The sequence below is a fragment of the Mercenaria mercenaria genome, chromosome 6 (assembly GCF_021730395.1).
Source record: "Mercenaria mercenaria strain notata chromosome 6, MADL_Memer_1, whole genome shotgun sequence".
NCBI classification, from domain to species: domain Eukaryota; kingdom Metazoa; phylum Mollusca; class Bivalvia; order Venerida; family Veneridae; genus Mercenaria; species Mercenaria mercenaria.
The window spans coordinates 44,206,588-44,231,250 of NC_069366.1; the positions used below are offsets into that span (position 1 = coordinate 44,206,588).

A 24,663-nucleotide genomic window follows, 5' to 3' on the forward strand; every position below is an offset into this window, starting at 1 on the left:
TTTGCAAGATCCAGATATACATTAGCGTGAATGTCTCAAGGGTGGTAAAAGAATTTTTATGAATGTTAAAAATGTTTTCCATAATGTCAATATTAAATAGTTAAAAATGTGTACTGTCCTTGTGTAAAACAAAAGTCGGACTGTGAAAAATTTAGAAAAGAAATACTTTTTCGAAATTTTACAATATAATATTTAAAAACAATCATGATAGAACCCTGCTATAGAAAAAGTAGATCGAACAGTAGACTGTGTAAAACATGCAATCCTCTAACTAGAAATGATACATTTCCATTTTTTGTTCACAACAGCTATAATACTGTTAATATAGGTAAGATAACATGCTATTTTACAACACATATGCCCACAAAAATCTCAATTTACATCCAAAAATAGTTATAAAAGGACCGGAAAAACTGTTAAAAATCAATAAGTTAGAAAATGTCGCTTCTTATATTCGTGCCCTACTGATAAATAATGTATAATTTTCAGAATTAGAAATAGTTTAACTTAATAAACCGGAGAAAAAATAAAATTAAAATGAACTATACTGTAAATATATTGATTTAGTTATTATTAATGTTTAAGAATAAAAAAAAATCTGAATTCATAAACCAGCTTAAGTGCGTCAGTGACTCTCTTCTCCTCAGGACGACGAAGGTTTAAGGAGAACGTTCAACAAATCGATCAAAAATCATAATTATTTCAAATTAAGACATCGTTCAATGCATTCAAGTTTAATCTCGCCTGATTGTACAGTATTACAATCAATCAAATACGGCAATAAGAATAGAAAAATATTATTTTGAAAAATGTTCTGTAATTTTTTTTCTGTAACAGTTAAATTGAATTTCAACAAGTGGCAACTTGTTCAAGGACATTCAATTGTAATGACTTCCGCATTATCACAGTTTTCTTCCATAGCAACAAAAACACAGAGCAGCAAGGAATCTTCTGACCCCGTACATGTAATGTCGGCTAAGAACGCCCCACCAACATAATCGGCAACGGCATCATAGTATGGCTTCGATCTAAAATATAAATCATTAGTACTAAGTATATGTATTGTATAGGGTTTTGCTGATTTACATGTATTACTAATTACTTTGAAATCGTTAAAATTCGTTGGCATGAAACTTCGTCGTTTTATCCCTTACAGCTATTTCGTGGGGATATGACTTTGTGATTAATTCAATTACAACGAAATCCACGGCAATAAGTCTCCCACGAATACTTTTGATTGAACAGTCAGTAGGTATTATTTCAGGACTTCATGCATTTCAATGTGTTTATTTTATAAGAGTTGTTTTTCGCTATATCTACTCTTTCAAATCTCAATTATCTGTTTCATTAAAACAAGATCTTGCTAAAATACGACTGACGAGTCAGAAAGAGTATTTTTCTCTATTTGTTTTGGCCAATTTAGCACATTCTGATGCTAGAATCAAGTAAATATTAGATCAAATTCTCACAAATACATTATGTATTACTTTATTTCTCCTGTACATTCCTGCTTTTAAACTCTTATGCACTGACGCGCACCTGCATAAAATACTCGCAAGGGCGTCATGCAGTATTTATACATAGATAGATCGCTTGCTTTTAATAAGAATATTGAATTGGTGATTAAAAAGAACGAAAATAAGAATATTGAATTGGTGACTAAAAAGAACGAAACGGAAAATCAGATTAGTCATTTTGAAAAATTTTTACCTTACAAATACCGACAGTCGAGTTGAACGATTCTTACCTTACAAATACCGACAGTCAAGTTGAACGATTCTTACCTTACAAGTACAGACAGTCGAGTTGAACAATCTTTTTCTTACAAATACCGACAGTCACATTGAACAATTCTCATCTTACAAATACAGATAGTCATACTGAACGATTCTTACCTTACAAAACAGACAGGCTTACCTATTTCACATTGATTGCCAGAGTAGCCTGGAGGGCAGACACACCGGAATTGTGTGTGATAGTGATAGCAAAGGCCTCTCTCACACGGATTAGATTTACATGCGTTTATAGCTGAAATATATTAAAGTACTTAATAGAGTTTTAACAAAGAAAATATTGATAAAAATCAAGAAGAAGCTTTTGGTTTGCGTTGTACTTAAGTCGAGTTTAAGGATTTTTTACTCTTGTTCATACATTTCCACTTGCACAATTGACCCCTGTTGTGAAGAAAATCAAAAACATTTATCATAACGTGGTATTTCAGTATTCCAATATAAAATAAATCTATATGGGCTTCATTTGAATATGTGAAATTAGAATTACAATACTTAAGGTATTAAAATTAATTATGCAACAGAACGAAAGGGTAACGAAAGTACACTCGAAATAAAACAGAACAAAATGCATACTAAGATAGAACACGTACTACAAATCTTCTAACGCAACACTTTTCTGTCAATATCTTAAGTATTGCGTGAGGTATATGTCTGAAATCTTATATTTGTTTAGACAATTATATTGTTACCGCTCATGCAGAAATTCAAGTAAAATAAATTGAAACAATCTTATAATTTTACTCATTTTACGACGGCATCCCATTTTTTCAAAAGGCACAAAACAGATCATATTCTTGCATTACTTAAACAAACACGTGTGTTGTATGAAAAGAAAACCTTACTATAAACGTAAAATAATACCGTTATTCTGACATAGTTGGAAAGAAAACTAAACTTTTTGAGCATATATTTTGACAAACAAGGATCTACATCTTTGTGAAGATATGAGGACTGTTTACACCAAATAGAAAGTGACTGTAAACTACAGTGTTGACTGTAAAGTAGTCCAAAATGATGTTGTTGTTGTTGAAATATGGCAATTGTGGGGCGTATAATTAAGTATTTCTTGCTTATTTCTATTGCAAAAAGATCTAGACCACTTTCATTGTGAATTTCCAGGTTTTATTTTTATTCATTGAGAAAATATTTACATACGCGCAATTGCTGAATAGAACATATAATTTATGGGAGCATTTTCAGAGGGTATTGTTTTTTCAAAACAGATTTATATTATCTCGATATATTTTTCATTTTTGATTTGAAGTCATGTTATACTAACTGGCAATATATGGTTTTCATATCATTGGAATGCTCTAAAGTACTGAAAATGAGGTCTCATGATTTGATTGTTTATATGAAATAAAGGAACTGAATTAGTATAATGTAACCCTCATACAGGTTCTTTCATTTGAAACTACTCGCACACAATCTCGGTTACTATTGTGAATATCGTCAAATACTCAAAGTCTGATGTAGAAAGTATATTTTATATTGGGAAATAACAAACGAATCGAAATCTTGCATTAAGTACTTGTCGAATATACACGATTATTCCTTCTATTCATTCTTTCAAAATTGTCTTGGGATTGGTTACCTCGCATTCGAAATATTTTTACCTTAACAGGGTCAAATTGTAAAGAATTATCTCGCGTATCTTTTTCCAGAATGCAGTTAGACAAAAACTATTTCGATAACTCCAATTAACATTAAATTAGGAACAATGTACGTAAAGGAATGCAAGTTATTATCAATCTGTATTTTGCGAGCTGAGGCAGTAAAATAAATAAAATTATATAATTCATTATTTTATCGTGATGTAAAGATCAACAATATATATTTTTTAATGTGTGGAATATTTCAAAACTGTTAATTCAAAAACTAAAAGGATATTGACAAGTAAGTGTTGTGTGAGAAGATTTGTGAAGTGTAAATTGCTAAAACACCCTTGTTATCCGGATAATACGAAATGCTGTGATAATTCCAAAATGCTACAAAATGACAGATGAACGCTTCTGAAAATTTCAGGTTTTTCGGTAAATTGCTGTGGCTTGATAAAAGATTTTAACCACCAGATGTTGAAAAAAGAACGAATGGTGATTTGTTTCCATGGAACTCAAATTATTTTACTTTATTTTTGTGAATGCAATACACAGTATGTTAAATAGTTACCAAAATCCATGTAAGTTTAGTTTGAAAATTCATAAAAAATATTTAGAATTGCTTTTTATGCTTGTAATTCACTGTATATACATCTCTACCATTTCACTATCTGACATAGTTTAGTGTTAAGAAATAATAAATCTGTTCCTATATTTTATCAGTTAATAAAATATGGGCAGGAGTTTGGATGCGTAATAATTAAATCACGAGTGCGTAGCACGAGTGATTTAATTATTCGCATCCAAACGACAGCCCATGTTTTATTAATTGATAAAATTATTGGAACATATTTATTATTTCGATTCTAACAACGCAAATACTTTGCATTTTACAGTACTACATTTTCAGCGTAATACGTCATTCGGGTCATATGCTGTTACAATTTACCCCCTATGGTTAGAAAGAGTTGCATAGCCAATGGATATTTGTTTCTTTTTATCAGAATTTTGAGAAGTATTTATGAATCAGTAATCTAACAGCTCGCAATCTAATTTTGAAGAGAATCATCAAATTAGGCGATTTGACCCTGTGTTACAAGTTACGAGCTTAACTTTATATGACGTCACATCATTATGACGTCATACTTTATGTCATACATTTATGACGTCACCGCTGAATCTTAATTAAACTAATTGAATTCGCTCGTAGAGATCAAAACGTGTTTTACAGTCATACACATAAGTCAGTATGACTTTTCATCATTTTTGTGTTTTTGAAATGCTGTTTTCAACCGTTTGGCCCTGTAATAATTCGTATGTAATAGAACTGAAGTAGAATCTCTTATGCCACAATCATAGCGGGTGAAATGTAACAGCCAACCATATTTTATCGTAGATTCATGTATAGGCGATTTTGCTATATGTTTATATAGCAATTGCTGCAGATCGTGTTAGAATAAGTTGTTAACGTTTGCCATTTTTATGTCAAAACCGTTTATATTGATCCTTGCGTGAAAAATGGATAATAGCCGAAAATGACCATGGATAATGCCCTACATGTGTTGTCTTTGAAAGTGGATAATAGCCGTCATTGACTTCTTTCATTTACATACCATTACACATTGACCAGTTTTGTGTGTAGACATGTTTTGGTGAATGAGTTTGTAACAACATGATGATATGAATTGTTAACGATTTTTAGCTCGACTATTCAAAGAATAGTAGAACTATTGGACTCATCCATGCATCGGCGTCGGCGGTTTTGTATGTAAGCTGGTATCTCAGTAACCACTTTTGGGAATGGATTGAAACTTCACACACTTATTCACTGTGATGAACTGACCTACACTGCACAGGTTCCAAAACTCTTTTTTGCATTTTTACAAAATTATGCCCCTTTTTCGACTTAGAAATTCTTGATTAAGGTTTTGTATGTAAGCTGGTTTCTCAGTAACCACTTGTGGGAATGGATTGAAACTTCACACACTTATTCACTGCTATAAACTGACCTACACTGCACAGGTTTTATAACTCTATTTTTTTTTTTTACAAAATTATGTCTCTTTTTCGACTTAGAAATGTTTGGGTAAGGTTTTGTATGTAAGCTAGCTGGTATCTCAGTTCTCACTAATGGGAATGGATTGAAACTTCACACACTTGTTCACTGTCATGATTTGACATGCACTGTGCATGTCCCATAACTCTATTTGCAATTTTTTCAAAATTATGCCCCTTTTTCAACTTACCAGTTTTTGGTTTTAAGTTTTTGTATGTAAGCTGGTATTTCAGTATCCACTAATGGGAAAGGATTGAAACTTCACACACTCAGTCATGAGTATCAGTCATGAACTGATAAGCACTGTGAAGGTTCCATAAACCTTTTTCCCATTTTAACAAAATTATGCCCCTTTTCGACTTTTGTATTCATTCATTTGAAAAGGCTGTTGAATAGTCGAGCGTTGCTATCCTCCGACAGCTCTTGTTATACTGGTAACAGGCACAGCAACCTAATAGGTAGAGCATATCAAACCCATCGCAGATTAAGACTTTTGCCTCATATATTATCGGAAAGAAATTTTAACATACTCTTTCCATGAATGTAATTCTTACAATTACAGAGATAGTCCGAATGATGACTTTGGATAAAGATCCAATAAAGAATGCCGAAAATATATGGCCATATATTGGCGCTTGTTTCAGTGCTGGTGGGGGGTACCCGACAGTCAACCTATACAGATCTTTGGCTCCTTTAGAAATGGCTTTTGGAGCTTGGCTGGAGGTTATCTCCAATCTACCAAGATCTACGAGACGTATAATACTGTCTTCAAAAATGCCCATGATTTTCAACACCACAAAACATACCACAGATTTTGATCAGCAGTCAAAATACCATGGTTATTATAGCCCAAGGAACAAAGCAAAAAATGATCTCAGTTACAATTCATAACACCAACTTACAGAAGAAGAGGGAAGGGGATATTGAACAAATATTAGGTTTATGAACGTAGATCTTACCCTATACACTGGGACCAACTCTTTATATTTCAGTATAGAAAGGCATGTGAGTCTTGTATTGCAGATGAAATTTTGGTAGGGATACAACTTTGTATGGTAAAGTTAACAAGTGTACTGAATTATTCAGTACAATATCAAACTATTATCAGTTAAGGGATTAAGGGAATGTACTAGCTTCTATGAATTCACAGCAGTTTTCAACATTTTCCAGCAAAACTGACCTGTTAAAGTGCCATTATTTTCACACTCTTAAAATGCTAACAGACCCCTAGCATACTTAATTTCTAAATATGGGTGTACCCCCGCCCCCCACCCCGTGGAATCTCAGCACATTTAGATTCAGGTGTTAAATTTACCTGTACTGGCTTGTTTAATTTTTTACCAAAATCTAGCAGAAAAGATACAGGCGTATAGGCTTTAGAACCTTCTGACAGCGAGTTTTTAAACAGAATTTTACAAAGATAAAGACATTTACCCTTTTGATAAAATGTGTCAGGAACATCTGGTACTATCTGGTACTGACCATGTGTATAAAACATTACCTTGGGCATGCTACAGCCATTAGTTACCACATTTTATGAGTATACTTCTTCAATATACAACAATTGGTACCTTTAGAACAGCATATGCAAAATTTCAAATTACAATATTGGCTATTATCCTCATAGCATTTCGGGCTTTATCTTCGAAATTTCTATGAACATTTGGGTCAGTATCCATCGACTACTACATATGCTTATATATTTGTCAATGTGGGTTATTTGATATAAAATAAAAACTTTTGAACATGTTCATATCATTTTTATATAATAACTGAATAATACAAAATGATATTCATTACCGAAAGTCCATTAAATGAGGTTGACAACGCTTTGAATCGCCAAACTCATTCTCAAAAGCAAAATGTACACATTGTTTGGGGCTTTCCATACTGAACAATATGTCCCATATTCAAATTGTTTAATGCAAATGGTACAGCTTCTAAACCATGTTGAATCAGTTATAATACTTTAAACAATCAGAATGAGTAATAAGAAAATGTAGACAAAAACAATGTCCATACCAAGTTTGACATTTCCTCCAGTTTGTAGCATTTTGGAATTATCACATCATTTCGTATTATCCGGATAACAAGGGTGTAAAAGCTGTGCCACTGATTACAATTTTCTTGATCCAGAACGGTTAACTTCTCGTAGACCGTTAACGATGTCAAAATAATGTGTGGGTATAAAGATGGCTGGGTGCAGTTGTTATAAACCGGATAACATTGTCTTATTGATAATGAGCCTACACATTTATTGTTACAAATAAACATTTTATTCATGATTGAATGTACTTTTTGTAAACTTTTGTTGTACTAGTTACCCGAGTAATGAGTACGTATTTTTGTTCATTCTACTTTTTATAAACTATGTTTAACTAGATTATTGCCATTTTTGATTCGCAGATATCCAGAAAATCTTTGCGTCTGTCTTTTTTCCGATTGAACGATTGAATGAGGTTTGTTCCAAAAATATTTTTTGTTGATATGCCTTTAAGTTCGCAGTCGCAATGCTGACATTGTGAAAAAAATATTCGAAGAGATGTCTGGACAAGGAGAAAATTGAGTTGATACATGTTTTGTCTTATAACCAATCGTAGATTGAGTAGACAAACGTCAAGAGGAAAAAATGTCGGTCTCTCGATCTTGGGGTCACGGGGTAAGTACAAAATGTAAATTGCACCTCCCCGAGAAAAGTAACGGCTATTTTCTATGACAGTGACCAGATATTGCTCTGACTGATTTGTATAAACTTACTTTCAGGATATCAAGAATTGCTGTTATAACTATAAAAAGATTTCGTACTTAATTCAAAACTACTAAAGATTGCTGTAAAAGAACAACAAACGCTTGAAACACTATTTGATGTTGTATATTGTGCTTACTTGAATCACAGTGTTTACCAGCGTACTCCGAGGGACAAACACAATAATAGTCTGTGTGATGATGGAGGCATATACCCCTCAGACAGGGATTAGTGCTACATGCATCTAGAGCTGAAATAACAAACATCAAAACTTTTTTTTTCAAGAAAACTAAACCAAATTTGTTACAAAATAATGTCAGACAAAATATACAAATTTGAAATATTGCCTGGCCAAAAACTAAAAAGTAGCCAGTTAGTATCATTGTGTGTCCCTCAGACGATGGATGTGATTTGTGAACACAATTTACATTTTTAAAAATTTCTTTGCTTCTTTCTGCGTTTCTTGCGTTTTCTAACTTATACATGGTTGTGCAATAAATTATATCTATGGTGAGATGCGTCTTTTAACTTTAAGGAATACAAATACATCAGATTTTAAAATGAGCCCTTCATTAACCAAGCTTCATTTTAACATTACTTTACTTACTTGTTTCGCAATTTGTCCAAGTGAATCCAGAAAGACAAAAGCAATGGTATTCTGTCCCATTTCCAAAGCATGTCCCGTGCAAGCATGGATTCGAACTGCAAGCATCCCCTACAATAATATGATGGTTTTGAAAGATATATAAAAGGAAAAATCTGAAACACGTTCTAAAGATATTATATTAAGAGCATATTTTTATCACATTTGTACATATATGAGCCATCCGTCCACGTCTTGTGGGATTGTTATGTGGGAAAGATAACGAACTGGGAAGATGTGAGTTCAAAATCACTTGTGTCACGACCATGTATCACTACCTATGGAACTAGTATTGTTTTGTCATAGAAAGCGGGCTCGAGAGCGATTTAATTTAGCTTTCAGCTTCCTTCGCAAACGGTGTTGTATTACAGTAACAATTATAGAGTGGTTTATCCGCTTTATTGAACAAATTCATGCTGTATCTTGTATCACCATCGACTCATTGTTTTCTGAACCCACACAACCCCAGTGAGAAGTTCTTTGATGTCTTTTTTGTCCTTCTTCAATTTGCCAGGTTTTCAGTCAAACCGATCGATGACTAGGAAAACATATGATCAAAGACGAATCGATGATGATACAATGTATAATGGCAGCTACTGAAAGGGGAATAACATAAATAACAATAAAACTGCTGTCCTATTACACATAGTTAAAAGAAGATGGACAGGAAATGAATGCTTACCATCAACATATTTTAACTCCTTTATGTTCCTTTACGAAATTAACAACTGTTTTACAACTGTAAAAACGCCTGAAAAAGACCTTTATTTTGAAATTGCAGCTGTAAAATACCTGTAAGTGGAAAATGACCAGAAATACTGTTGAAACTTACAGGTGTAAAACATGCAAGTCTCAAAAATAAACTGTAAAAAATCACAGTTGAAAGTTATAGCTGTAAAATGGACATGTCTCAAAATTACAGCTGAAACATTTTTGAAGGGAAACATGAGAATTGTCAGCCATTTTAAATGCATCTTGGCGGGATATAACTGAAGTTCACACAGACACACACATCTTCTAAGATATTGGAATTTTAGCCCTAATGGAGTAAGCGCAACATGTATAAGTACATGCATTAACTATCTAAACTGTATTTGAAACTGATAAGTTTAGAAGAAACAAGAGCTCATAGAACACGAAATGCCTCCCCCGCCCCCCTTGATGCATTCAGGAATAGAAATTATTTGGTCACTGTGCACTGGACATTTGACTTCTGATCTCAAATCAATAATTATGGGTCATTTACCAGTCATAAGTGACCTCTGTATAAAATGTGATCTTAGACCAAAGCACTCTCTAGTTATTTGGCAGGCAAAAAACTTTCTACTATTCTGGGTCAATGTAACCTTGACCTTTCACCTACTGACCTCAAAATCAACAGGAACCATCTGCTGGTCATGATCAACCTCCCTATTAAGTTTGGTGATTCTGAGCCTAAGCGTTCTCAAGTTATCGTCCGGAAACGGTTTAACTGTTCCGGGTCACTGTGATCTTGACCTTTGACCTACTGACCTCAAAATCATTTTGAATCATTTGCTGCTCATGATCAACCTCTCTATTGATTTTCTTGATCCTAGGTCAAAGCGTTCTTAAGTTATCATCCAGAAACCGTTTAACTGTTCCGGATCACTGTGACCTTGACCTTTGACCTACTGACCTTAAAATCAATAAGGTTCATTTGCTGATCATTACCAACCCCTTTATTAAGTTTCGTGATCCTAGGACAAAGCGTTCTCCAGCTATCGTCCGGATATGGTTTAACTGTTCCAGGTCACTGTGACCTTGAACTTTGACCTAATAACTTCAAAATCAGTAGAAGTCATTTGCTCGTCATGATCAACCTTGATATCAAGTTTCGTGATCCTAGCCTCAAGCGTTCTCAAGTTATTGTCCGGAAACGGTTAAACAGTTCCGGGTCATTGTGACCTTGACCTTTGACCTACTGATCTCAAAATCAATAGGGGTCGATTGCTGTTTATGATGATCCTCCCTATTATGTTTCGTGCGTTCTCAAGTTATCGTCCGGAAACTGTTTAAATGTTCCGGGTCACTGTGACCTTGACCTTTGACCTACTGATCTCAAAATCAATAGGGATCGATTGCTGATCATAATCAACCTGCCTATTATGTTTCGTGTGTTCTCAAGTTATCGTCCGGAAACGGTTTAAATGTTCCGGGTTTTTTCGTCCCTTAAAATAATGTCAACACCTGTAATATTTCTACAGCTGTAACTATGAGGCATTTTTACAGCTGTAACTATTTTCATTTTTACATCTGTAAGTTGTTAACAGCTGTATCTCATTTGCATAATTCGAACTGTTTTACAGTCGTTTTACAGCTGTAAATTGTAATCTATAGCTTTAAAATCAATGTTGTTATATAAAATCTATAGTTGTAAATTTGAAATAATCTTTACTGTAAATTTTGAACAGAAATACAGGTCTTTTACTGTAACATATCGTACAGGCTAGAATAGCGTTTACTTATCACATACTAGTAATTATTTCCTGTGTAAGCGGATGCCGTGTCTCATGCTCGTCCACAATCTAATTCTAATAGATTCTGCAGATTTTCTTACGTAATGCAAGCGTTATCCTTACAATATAATGTGCAAACCCATCGTTTGTGCAGTTGACTTACCATCAGAACTAGTTGTGTTAGTCTGTGTGTCTTGTTAATTCTGCGATGTTTCATGCGATGGTGAACTTTCTGTTAGCCGTACTCTGAAGCAAGAGATTTTGTTTCAGTTTTTTTTAATTTTATTTATATGACTATTATGACAAACAAGTATATGTACATTTTGTTACCTGTATATTTTCTATTCAAACTACAGGCTTTATCATTGATAGCTGTTTGCAATGGAAACTGAATTTTGTTTGAAAAATGCAGGCTCTACACAGATTGATGATAAAAGGAATTTTATCTAAATATTTGTATCGTTGTGCTTCTGTTCGTATTGCCCTCGTTTTCCTTACTCCTACGATACGAACAGTCCCACGGCCAGATCAATACACATACACTGGAGGCTTTGACAAACTTATCTTAGTATTGGTCAGCAATGTTCTGCATATTACCACCACACAGACATATCTGACGAACATGAACATGTTTCCTAAGCATCTGGTAGCATTTTGAAAATACCCTTTGAAAATATACTATCAGGCTTAAATATACTCAAGATTCCAAATTTCTCCTCATTGTGTTCATACAGTGACCTTGTTCCGGACAATTTTATTTAACTTTATCCGACACAAACACACATGGTATTGGTGTCCATCGATTCAGCCCTTGAAAATCTTTCCATCCATATATATATCATTACATGTCATGGCCTAATATCAGCAAATTTCTTCGTTATTTTCATCTCATGCCAGTGATTTTGCGCTGGCCACATCAACTTTCCGTTGGATTTGTCCTTGGCGCCCGGCTGACATGCACAAGTATCGACAACGCAGAACAGGGGAACCAAATATACATATGTCTAACGCAATACTAATACTAAGATAAGTTTGTCAAAGCCCCAAGTGTCTGTGGATCAACACACTAGTATATAGATTTTAAATTATTCCTTATACAATCGTGTAGGATGAGCATCCATCTTTATTTGAAATTTACTAAGACATTGCATATAAACAATAATTTAATTCATTAAAAAAAGGCTCTCAGTACACTAAAGGACTTTTAAAAACGTCCCGTCTATGCATTTTGAATATTTGATCCAAGGAGATTTTCAAAAGGCATATATTTTTGAAATATACATTATAAATAAGGGTATCAAGGTGATAATTGTTCTGTGCCAAACGAAGCGTGACTAACGCTCATGAAACTCATATTCGGATTTTTTTATATTTGGATATTCAAAGACTCGGTTATCCTAGTAAGAGAAATATCGAATATCTGTTTAAGGGTTACATCTTTAAATCAAAAAAAATAAATTAATCTGTTTCTCCAACGATAAATAATTAAAGACGCGTGTACAGAATAACAGTATTCTTTTATATTTCTATGATGGCAATTATACATGATTGACATGAAAAAATGCTAGTAACATATATTAGGCCAAGGCATTGTGTTTAATGTCTAAAAAATTATGGAATGAAAGAAGCTAACACGACGTCGTTTCAACACGTAGTAGAAGATAGCTATTTATCTATGTTTTTAAAACTATACTGAAAAGAGATTGACTGAATAAGTTTGCAGACAAAGTTGAGAATCACACCTGTCCACCTGTCGTCATGTAGTACAACTGTATTATACCATTGTTTGATTTTCATGAAGTTTATGTTGGAGGAAAACGTAGTTTGCTAAGTTTTGATGGACTTTTATGTGGCGTTTAACGTTGCAAGACGCCAGAGTAGGTGATGTTAACCTAATTCAAACAGTTCCCAGAATCCTAGAGCAGCAGCCTGCTCAACAGCCTCTCACAAACCCAAATGACTGGATACGCATCAGTGTCTGATATTGTTACTTAAATAGTTTCAATAAAAGATTTTTAGAAACACACGCCTACTTTTTAGAAGAATAAAAGCCAGAATAATCCTTTAATTAAAATCGGGAAACTTTGCAAAAACTGCTTGTAATCGACTTCAGCATGCAAACTGGCTACTGCTGGAAAGAGAACAATCTCTAGTACCAATGTATATGCGTCAAAGTATGGGAAAATATCTAGAAATATGAGAAAATCAAAGAAATCTATTTCAGGACTGTTTGATGCATGACAGTGTTTTCATGCATAGCATTTAACATAGATAGGTTACTTTTCCTTTGCACTGATATAACATGGACAGGATTAGGATTAACAAACGGTGATCACTCAACAATTTCACTATATAAACAGATTGTTTCCCCTTGTGTAAAGAAAGCTTAGGGTATGTCTCTCAATATATGCCGACTGAAAATAAATATGACAAAGAAGCTGCAAAAACGTGCATGATGACATGAACAATAGAACTACTTCATGAAAATAATATTAATCAAAGGTTTTATATTGTTTTCTAAATATCTGAACAAGGCGAGACATGTTATAAGCTGCCGAATAATTGGTTTAATACAAGTAAATATGGTTACAAAGAAATACAGGAATCCTAAAAGCCGAAACAAAAAGAATGAATAATTTTCACATAGAATCCAAAATGTTTATGGCATGAATAGTTCAGCAAAATTGAAAAACATTATTAACACTATTTTCAATTCAAACATCTTACACACTTTTTCATTTACTAATTGCTAATGTTACTTATTCTTATCAAGGCTGATCGTTATGTGCATCACGTTGGTTCCGGCAACTGCTGCAATACCTGCCTAATGCACTTGCTTGATCTTAATATAATTCAACGTGCCCTTTCCATATCTAACCTGCACTATTAAAAGCTTGCAGAGAATGCCTCCCCAACAGTTCTTCAAAGTTCCAAGTTATGACCTCATTTTTTTTTCCATTTCATCTTTGGTGTTTGGCATTAACTGTCCTCCACAAAATTAATTGTACGCCTTTTGCATTGATTTCAATCGTAACAATACTTTAAGTTAGTCAAAATTTCTTCAATTTCCTGTTACATGAGGATTAATTACACTAGAGAGCTCAATACGTTAAGTTCATTGTCAATTTCGTTTTACTTTCACCCGCGGCGAAACTGCAATAAATATCATTTGTTCGACCACCTTCCGTACTTCCTCCACTGTCCGCCATAGTTTCGACAGACTTGTTTGTTCTTTGGAAAACATTATACTCTTGTTCATTACCACTTAAATCATTTGAAACCACATTCATATGTCTTTGTTTGGCTGTTTTAGGCTTTGCATCTTTTATCAATATGTAAAAAGATACGCCAATTTTAACAATCAAATACTTATCCGATATTTAAAATGGTGTGATTTCTTTAACATGAATCAGGTATGTTGCCACTGACATCAAAAAGCCAGGTAATCCTTTTAATTGTATACGATAATTATAATATAATTTGAAAATCTAAGTCAATTTTTTGACGAATTAAAACTCTTAGTATAGTTCAAAGGACCATATTTCATATCATTGCTGCTACGCACATAGTTTTGCTTTTTCCCTTTTAAAATAGAAAATCAAACATGTCGTGTAAATGACTCAGCGTTTGATTTAATTAACGTTGAAGATTTAAGCAATGTTTACGAGAAGGTATTTTTGTACCTCTTATTCATAAAATGAGACAGTTTAATCAGTTACTGCAAAGTAATTACTGAGGCAACTCACAGGGACAGTAAAGTTTACAGGCCCGTGGTTGCTTAGATGTTGTTTGCGAACAAACGTTCATACAACTTTTGCACTTGCTAGCCTTTTTTTCCCATGTACTCATCAACATCACATTTAAGGAAAGAATCTGCAAAATAAATGAAGAAGCATTTCGTGTTTACAAAAATATACATAGAGAAAAAGAATCAAGAAAGGCTGTTAGTTCTCATAAAAATAAAATTATCAGCAACATTGTGCTGATATCATATACCTTTAACGATATTTTGTATCACCGAGTTTGTAATTTGTTAGTGTAGATATACTAATAATGTTGCTTGATGTTCAGCACCATTTCAGATAAGAGTTATTTTCTCTAAGGAACTAAAGACGGACAATTTGATCCCCAGTGTGCATGTGTGTGCGTGCACGAGTTTGCATTTGCAGTTTTTTTTTAATTAACACATTTTCCTCAAATACAAATTTTTTAACATGCTTCTTATAATAATCTGTCACTGGTTGTGGAAGAAGATGTGACTATCCGTTTCTGTTTGGCGGTAACGAGGCTCTGCATACAGTATTTTACCAAGGATAGAATGAATAAAGCAAACCGAAATACTTTCTTCGTCTCACTCTTTCATATAGCAGCGAACTTAAACAAAGAAATTAGAAATGACAACGTCATGATGATTCAAAGACGCACAACAACAAAGTTACGGTTTAGTTTTGTCATCAACTGTAGCATAACGTTATGTGTAAGTTTCTTTGAATCGAGAAATGTACTATAAAGAGCAAAGAGCAACAATAAAAGGTATTTCATGATGTCGAATTTCACATGAAATGTGTGTAATAAAGTGTGTGTGTGTGTGTGTGTGTGTGTGTGTTCGGGTTTAACGTCTTTTTCAACAATTTTTCCGTCATAATATACGTATGACTGGTTTCATTAGCAGCCAGAGAGCTGCCACCTGGGGTTACCAGACGAGTTTTGTCTACATAGGTTGGAAACGCCAATTTAAAGTTCCATAAGGCTTTTAGTTTTATGTTCAAAACTCATAAATCAGCGGTCCAAATAGATGTAATGCATAATTACATGATTAGAAAAACAATATTTTCAATATAGCACATGAACTTATTTAGTAAGATACATACAGGGAGGTAATCGCAAACAATGAATTAAATTGTATAATCTACATATCAGCTAACATACAAACTTTTGACAAATAATTATGTGAGAAAATTATTAATCGAAAATAGGATTTTACAAGAATTTAATATAGTTCTTGTTTATAACAAAATCTGTGGCAGCCACATTATAAACAAAGGCATTATGAACCTTCGACTATCCTTTCATTGATAATATGTTGCTACATTGAACTTTGTCCAAACAAGAGGGCCATGATGGCCCTATATCGTTCACCAGAGTTGATCTGGTCTACTGACCTAGTTTCTGACCCCACATGACTCAGTTTCAAACTTGACCTAGAGATCATCAAGACAAACATTCTGACCAAGTTTAATGAAGATGGGATCATAAATCTAGCCTCAAGAGTGTTAACAAGCTTTTCATGTGATTTGAGCACGTGACCTAGTTTTTGATTCCACATGACCCAGATTCAAACTTGGCCTAGGGATCATCAAGATAAACATTCTGACCAAGTTTCATGAAGATAGGGTCATAAATGTGGCCTCTAGAATGTTGACAAACTTTTCCTTTGATTTGAGCGGGTGACCTAGTTTTGGACCCCATATGACCCAGTTTCAATCTTGGCATAGGAATCATCAAGATAAATATTCTGACCAAGTTTCATGAAGGTAGGGTCATAAATGACCAAGACAAACATTCTGACCAAGTTGCGTGAAGATAGGATCATAAATTTGGCCTCTATAGTGTTAACAAACTTTTCCTTCGATTTGACCAAGTGACCTAGTTTTTGATCTCACTTGATCCAGATTCGAACTTGACCTAGATGTCATCAAGACAACATTCTGACCAATTCTCATGAGTTTCAAATTTAAACTGTAGACTCTACAGTGTTAACAAGATTTTTCCTTTGACCCGGCCTAGTGACCTAGTTTTTGACCCCACATAACCCAGTTTCGGATTTGACCTAGAAATCATTAAGACAAACATTCTGACTAAGTTTCAAGTTAATAAATGTGGCCTCTAGAGTGTTAACAAACTTTTCCCTTGATTTGACCGGGTGACCCAGTTTTTGACCCCATATGACCCAGATTCGAACTTGACCTAGAAGTCATCAAGACAAACATTCTGACCAATTCTCAGTCAAACCTGTCTATAAAGACCACCCTTAGGAGAGCCAGAATGTGGTCTTTATTGGGAGGTGGTCTTTATTCACAGGTTAAGATACACTGTAAATGTTGAAATGGGAAACAAAACATGTGGTCTTTAGAGCCAGGTGGTCTGTGTTAAGAGGTGGTCTTTAACACAGGTTTGACTGCAGTTTCAAACTTAAACTGTGGACTCTAGAGTGTTAACAAGCGTTTCCTTTGATTTGACCAGGTGACCTAGTTTTTTCCCCCACATGACCAAGATTCGAACTTAACCTAGAAGTCATAAAGACAAACAGTCTGACCAATTCTCATGAGTTTCAAACTTAAACTGTGGACTCTAGAGTGTTAATAAGATTTTCCTTTCCTCTGGCCTAGTGACCTAAGTTTTGACTCTACATGACCCACTTACAAATTTGACCTAGATATCGTCAAGACAAACATTCTGACTAAGTTTTATAAAGATTGAGTCACAAATGTGGCCTCTAGAGTGTTAACAAGGCAAATGTTGACGGACGACGCACGACGGACAATGACAGGTCACAATAGCTCACCTTGAGCACTTCGTGCTCTGGTGAGCTATAAACGGAAACGGAAAAAAGATTTAAAGTTTAAATTGAATCAAAGTAATTCACCAATAATTAAAGTAACAGTACATGTTTCATCTAAGTGTTTGGTGTAAAAAGCAATATACCATTAAAAAAATGTTACAACGATCCTTTTCTTAACACATTGTTACCTATTCAGGTAGCATTTGTATAGTTATTACCTTTATTTAGTGATTCATGCGCACATGCGCTACACTATAATGACTAATTTTATCTAATATAGAATGGTGTAGATAATTCTCACATACCTGAGATCTATCATGGTTCTTTCTGGGGGATCATGGCAGGCCTCTGAGAATGGTTATAGCTGAGAATTTCCTTTTGATCAGCAATCAAATCTCAGTTTTGTAAGGACATCTTCGGAAGGAATTTTTTTTCTACAGAAGAAATCAGACTTAAAGTGTATAATCTTAATTCTTTGATTTAAAATGTTTTATACGGGTAAATGATGATGATGATGATGATAAATAATAATAATAATAATAATAACTTTAATAACTTTAATACCGAAGCTACAGTCAGTCTAACATGCAGTCCTCTAAAACACAATCCTAAATAAATATGTTCAAAACGCCATTTATTAAGATACCTTTGTGAATAAACTAATCTTTGGTGGCGTGAAACTAGCGTGTACACAGTATGTAAATGATTGAGTACTTAACAAAGAACTCAATATCCAGGCAACATCAGAAACTAAAAGTATTTACAAGTGGTTACACAGATGATATTTGTTTGTGTCAGTAAAAGATTTAAATATCTTCCACCAAAAGAACAACAAATGCAATATTAATTTAAAATCTGGTGTTCACAAGTAAAACATTTTTCGATCTTTCGTTGAAACAAACAAATTTTCTTTTTGCTCCATGTCTTAATGGGTTTTATCAAATCATACCAGTTTGAACCGCGCAACATCAAGCGCATTGAGCAAGGTCATAGACAAAAGCATGACGTAACAATAGTGAAAATGTAAAAAATAATTCTTGGATATCCGTCGGCATTTTAATACATTTAAGCTTTATGTGTTGAAAATTATTTAGATAATATATATATTTTTCTTTCTTTTCTTTCTTTATTAATGTACATTTGGAAAGAATTTCCGATTACTTTTAATTCTTACTCTTTCGTTAAGTAACAGTATAAATCATCTATTGAAATTCTCACTGTTTGAAACAGTAAAACTAATACAATTCAGGGTTATATTTACAGACAGATACCTACAAACATGAAATGAAATGAAAGTTATTTGTCATCAAGCGCAACAAAACCCTTAAAACACAGAAATACGGGAAAAACGTTGCAACCTTTTTGAAATGAAACAAAGCAGTCTGAAAGACAGCTAAAACCCCCGCCACTGCTATGGATAGTGAAAAGATAAACCTTTGACCTTTAGCTGTGACCTTGAACTTGAACTGACATGGCTGACTCATAAATTCTGCACAACGTCCTGATGAGGTGATCATTTGACCCAAGTTTCATGAAAATCCTCCAATGGGTTTAGGAGATACAGAGCTCAAACCTTTGACCTTGAGTTGTGACCTTGACCTTGAGTTGACATGACTTACTCATGAGTTCTTGATGAGGTGATTATTTGACCCAAGTTTGATGAAAATCCTTCAATGGGGTTTAGGAGATACAGAGTGGACACAAAATGGAAGGCTCAAACCTTTGACTCTAAGTTGTGACCTTGACCTTGAGCCGGCATGGCTGACTCATAAGTTCTGCACATTGTTTTGATGAGGTGATCATTTGACCCAAGTTTCATATGAATCCTTCAAGAGAATTAGGAGATACAGAATGAAGGCTCAAACTTTTGACCTTCAGTTGTGACCTTGACCTTGAGCCGGCATGGCTGACTCATAAATTCTGCATATTGCCTTGATGAGGTGATTATTTGACCCAAGTTTGATGAAAATCCTTCCAGGGGTTTAGGAGATATAGAACGGACACAAAATGGAAGGTTCAAACCGTTCACCCTAAGTTGTGACCTTGACCTTGAGCCGGCATGGCTGACTCATGGGTTCTGCACCTTGTCTTGATGAGGTGATCATTTGACCCAAGTTTTATAAAATTCCTTCAAGGGGTTTAGGAGATATAGAGCGGATACAAAATGGAAGACTCAAACCTTTGACCTTGAGTTGTGACCTTGACCTTGAGCCGACAAGGCTGACTCATGGGTTCTGCACATCGTCTTGATGAGGTGATCATTTGACCCAAGTTTCATGAAAATCCTTCAAGGGGTTTAGGAGACATGAAGCGGACACGAAAGTGTTACGGACGGACGGACGGACGGATGGAAGGACGGACGGAGACCATTCCTATAACCCCCCACCACTTGTGGCGGGGGATTAATAACCACATAGTCTGTTTCTAGTTCATGCACCGGACTTTGTACTACATTTAATACCGGATAGTCAAGTGGCACTATAATGTCAACTACGTTGTTTTATCGACAGTATTCAATACCGGATATTTATATGCTGCTATAGTAGTGACAATGCATTTATCTTACATGACTCATAAACGAGTGCACACTTCATTGTGTAAAAGTGACTTTATTTTGTTTGATGGTGTCTCAGCACATGTCGAATATTCCTATCCCCAACGTATAAATGCCCAACATATAAATATTAAGAATTATAGTAAAAGTACATGTGTATTTGTTCACAAAAACATTTAACATCAGCATTGTTTCTTTTCAGTCACGACGGATTTGATAACATGTCTGAATATGAGTTTATGTATTAATCGTATAACTTCTATCGCCTAAAAGAGTTTCTTTTCCGAAGTGTATGGGCTCCCTACTTGACACTCCCTTAAGAAAATTGACGAAACGTATAACCTTAACTTAGTCCAGTTAAAATGCCAGAGTATTAAATTAAATACACGTATTTATTTTTCGATCGAGACAAAGTAATGAAAATATGTAACATACATAGAAGCAAGCACTTTCATCAGACACTATGAAAAAGTATTTTCAAACATAAACAGACATTTTTCACTCACATAAACACCGAACTATATTATTTGTATCATTAAAATATTAACATACTAGTACGTACTTCATTTTAACGTTTCAAGGTTACAGTTGGACGCCATGTTTTGATACGAGTTGTAGCTTATCGAATTCATTTGAAATGAATTATTTGACAGATTTAAAAACATACATGGATATTATTTAATACCAAGGAAACACTAACAGACTATATATACATTATGTATATAAGGCGTTTGTGGTATATATTTGCAGGATTAAGCGGTTTGCTTTGACTTTGTGATTTGTGTCATTGCATCCGCTGTCTCTGTGTATAAATACCAAAATAGCAGCATGTCTGACACACCTTCGCCATAACTTTATGGTAAGTCTTTTATATCATTGCACAATAAGAAAAAAATGTGTAAAAAGGAAACGTAATTTATTTTATCAAAATAGATTGTTTAGGACACTTCGGATCGAGATTATTGGGGATGGATATATACTTCAATATTCATTGCACTCAAGATAGCATGTATCTTTTTTTTTCATATACGTTGCACCGATTAGGTGAATTATGTCAATTTATTTCAACACAGATACCAAATCAATCTCACACACAAAAAGAAAATATCCTTCAACGCGGCTACATTATGAAATAAATCAAAGCAGGTTTAAAAGTCTTGCTGTGTATACATGTTTATGTCACACGATACATAAACATTGAAGATCTTCATTTAAGTGTCTTCCACATGCACACACAAAATATCTGAATAAACAGTATAATTTCAATTAAAATGTACATCAAACAAAACTATAAAACAAATGTATGGGCAATCTAGAGTTTATCTTTAATAAATCATTTCAACTGTAAGGAAAAATTCTTACCTGGGGTCCACTTAACTATCATTCCAGTGCACATATTATTCTTTGGTCCTTTAAATTATCTGTACGTTTGTATTTCAGTATGGCTATAAAGGTGCACGCTTTTATCGGAAGTAGTAAACTACTTTAAAGCTAATAATATTATATTAATCAATGAAAAAATTTTGTGCAAATATTTATCTGACTTGATATGATTTATCTTAATCGATTAAACTGTATTTGTTAACAATTTCCGCAATGTCCCCATAAATTCAGACGAGCTTAGGAATACCAAATATTCAATTTGCCATAACTTTATTTAAGAGAGTTGTCTGCAACTGTAGACGGCTACTTCATGATAAATTTCTTAATGAATAATGACAGAAAAAATGTAAATTTTGATTTTAAAGCCTAGTCTAAACTTCAGAATTTCACTCAATCAAATAACCAAACAGCATTCATTTATGACATATTTTTCATTCTTGCAAAATGTATGCAAATATTTTGATTTATCTCGCCTCCTACAAGTTTCTTGCATTTCTATTGGTCAATAGACGTCACGTGGAGACAGGATATATTCCATATCCTGCAAGTACATTTCAGATATGAATTTTGATTAAACCAAAATGTCTGCCGCATCGCTGGCGTAATTGAATCAAATCAGATCAGAAGCTTCAGCTATAGATATCGCTTCTGAGAGTAAATTTAGTGTTTTTTGCCGTTTTCATTCTCCTACTTAGTTAAGGCTCGTGAAGTTAGCCGTAAGTAGCTGAAATGGAAGAACAATAACTCTGTATGGGAGACACGGCCGTTGAAATTTTGTTTTAAGTCAAATCATCGTAAAGCAAAGGAATTAACATATTTGTTACTCAGCAGTTTGTTGTAGGATCATTTAATCTACGTGCAAGATAAAGGATTTAATAGAAAACGGGATGAAAGCCGAAGTTTCAAGGCATGTCTGACATCGTGAAATCTGATGATTTTCGAAAGGATGGAACAGACAGTTTTTTTTGTGTTTCTGATCAAAACCAGTTCATAACCTGTGTAAATGAGCTTTTTGTGTTTTGTTATTCAGTCGAAATACAGTTCACTGTGCATTTTATGCTGGTGTTATTCAACTATAAACAAAACATGATGACCAAACAAATGATTGCAGGATTCCAATTTCCAGTCTGCACTGTAAGTAGCTTTGTTAATTTACAAAATTTGTTGTCTATAGCATGGAAGTAAAGGGTAGTCGGCAAGATGAAATCGTTACTCAGCTTGTTGGTGACAGGATACGGGATATACGCTGTTTCGAAAATCCATACGCTCTCGCCTGGTATGGATTTCCTCGACAGCGTATATGTAACTAATAATACATTTATCATCATACACTAAATCCGATCTAATATGGTGGTTTAAAGCAACACATTTGTCACATGTGAAAATAGATTTCGTGTTTTAATTCGATTACATACTCATAAATTAAAATGTCTTTGAAATTGAAACAAGCACAAACTAGAAGCAGCTGGTCAATTCCTGTCAAGTTATAATATCTGTATATTCTACAAAAACTTAAGTACAGGACACAGAATAGTTTGGTTAACATGATATTATTGGGTGGCCAACCCACGTGACTTTTGGATACACACGGAGAAAACGTGTCAATTCAGGAAACATTTTGCCTATATTTTCCTTATTACTTGACAGATTTTCATGAAATAAAGTGCGTCGAAGACAGCAAAATGAGTGCTTTCCTCCACACATAGCGTCTGCCATCAGTTCTCATTTCTTTTCTCAAACACTTCGCCCAAATGCTTTTTGTGGACTAACTGTGTCAAAGTGTTTAAGAAAAGTACCGAGAACTGATTACAGAACTTTTGTGCGGAAGAAAGCACTCATTTTGCTGTCTTCGACGCTCTTTATTTAGAGAACGCATGTGATATTGCAAAGATTTCAATTTGATGGCAGTTAAATATCTCATAACTTAACTACTTTCATATACATGTACCTACTCTGACTCGCAGTGAAGCGAGATGCTCTTCCCGAACACACGAGAATCTTTATCATTGGCTAGTCATTTACATTGGTCGACATATCTGTATCGGCCGCAGAGGTTTTTTTTTAAAAGAAGAATGTTTTCTAAATTTTAGAAACACTTTTTTGTTAATTGAAAAGTGACATTCAGTTTAACTCTGTAATAAGTGCATTCATTTCTGGAAAGTAAGGTGTACTTTAGGTATAATGGGTGTTTTTAATATCAGAGTTCTACATGGGTTCTTATGGTTAATCCATGGTTCCGTTCTAATTAAGAGAAAGAAAGTCTTTTTGACAGTTCCACACAATGCTTAGATAAAATTGGCACAGGTGTCAAAGTTATTGTTACAGATTTAAGGTACATACTTGCCACTTTTAGTTTCGATAGGAAATTATAACTAGTCTCCATCCTTTCCTTTTTGAGTACTTTAAAACATATTGTATCATTTTTTACAATTGCTTTCTAAGAAAGGATGCCACACGACATGTTTCCATTTACACTGTATTTTCATGATTGTAATATAACTCCTGGTTCCAGTTAAATATTTGAAGAAATATGAGACATCACTACATTATAGAACTTACAAAACGTAACTAGGTGCCTTTGTCAATGGAACACAAAGATGTGTATACGCCGAATCTAATGAGTATTTTTTCACAACACCATATACATGCACACTATATTATATGAGCTTGCCGAAAAGTTGTCGTTTTCACGTCAACATCCCACAATCATGAAAAGAGATATTAGAAGATTTTCGTAGCTCCTACTCTAGACTATTAATACCCACATCTGAATGTTAAATACTCAAGCATGTAAATTCTGCTTTTTTTTGTTGTTTTTTTTTTGGTCATTTTTGTAGACTTATTTATCTCT

General features: G+C 34.1%; 1 long non-coding RNA gene across 1 annotated transcript; it reads right to left on the reverse strand.

The window, feature by feature from the left end:
• Positions 1 to 1,919: 1,919 nt before the first annotated feature.
• Positions 1,920 to 11,559, reverse strand: LOC123550165 (uncharacterized). The gene is made up of 3 exons (XR_008371531.1): positions 11,477 to 11,559; positions 8,801 to 8,908; positions 1,920 to 2,028 (listed from the first exon to the last, which is right to left on the reverse strand). It is a non-coding gene; the product is annotated as an uncharacterized LOC123550165 (long non-coding RNA).
• Positions 11,560 to 24,663: the final 13,104 nt, after the last annotated feature.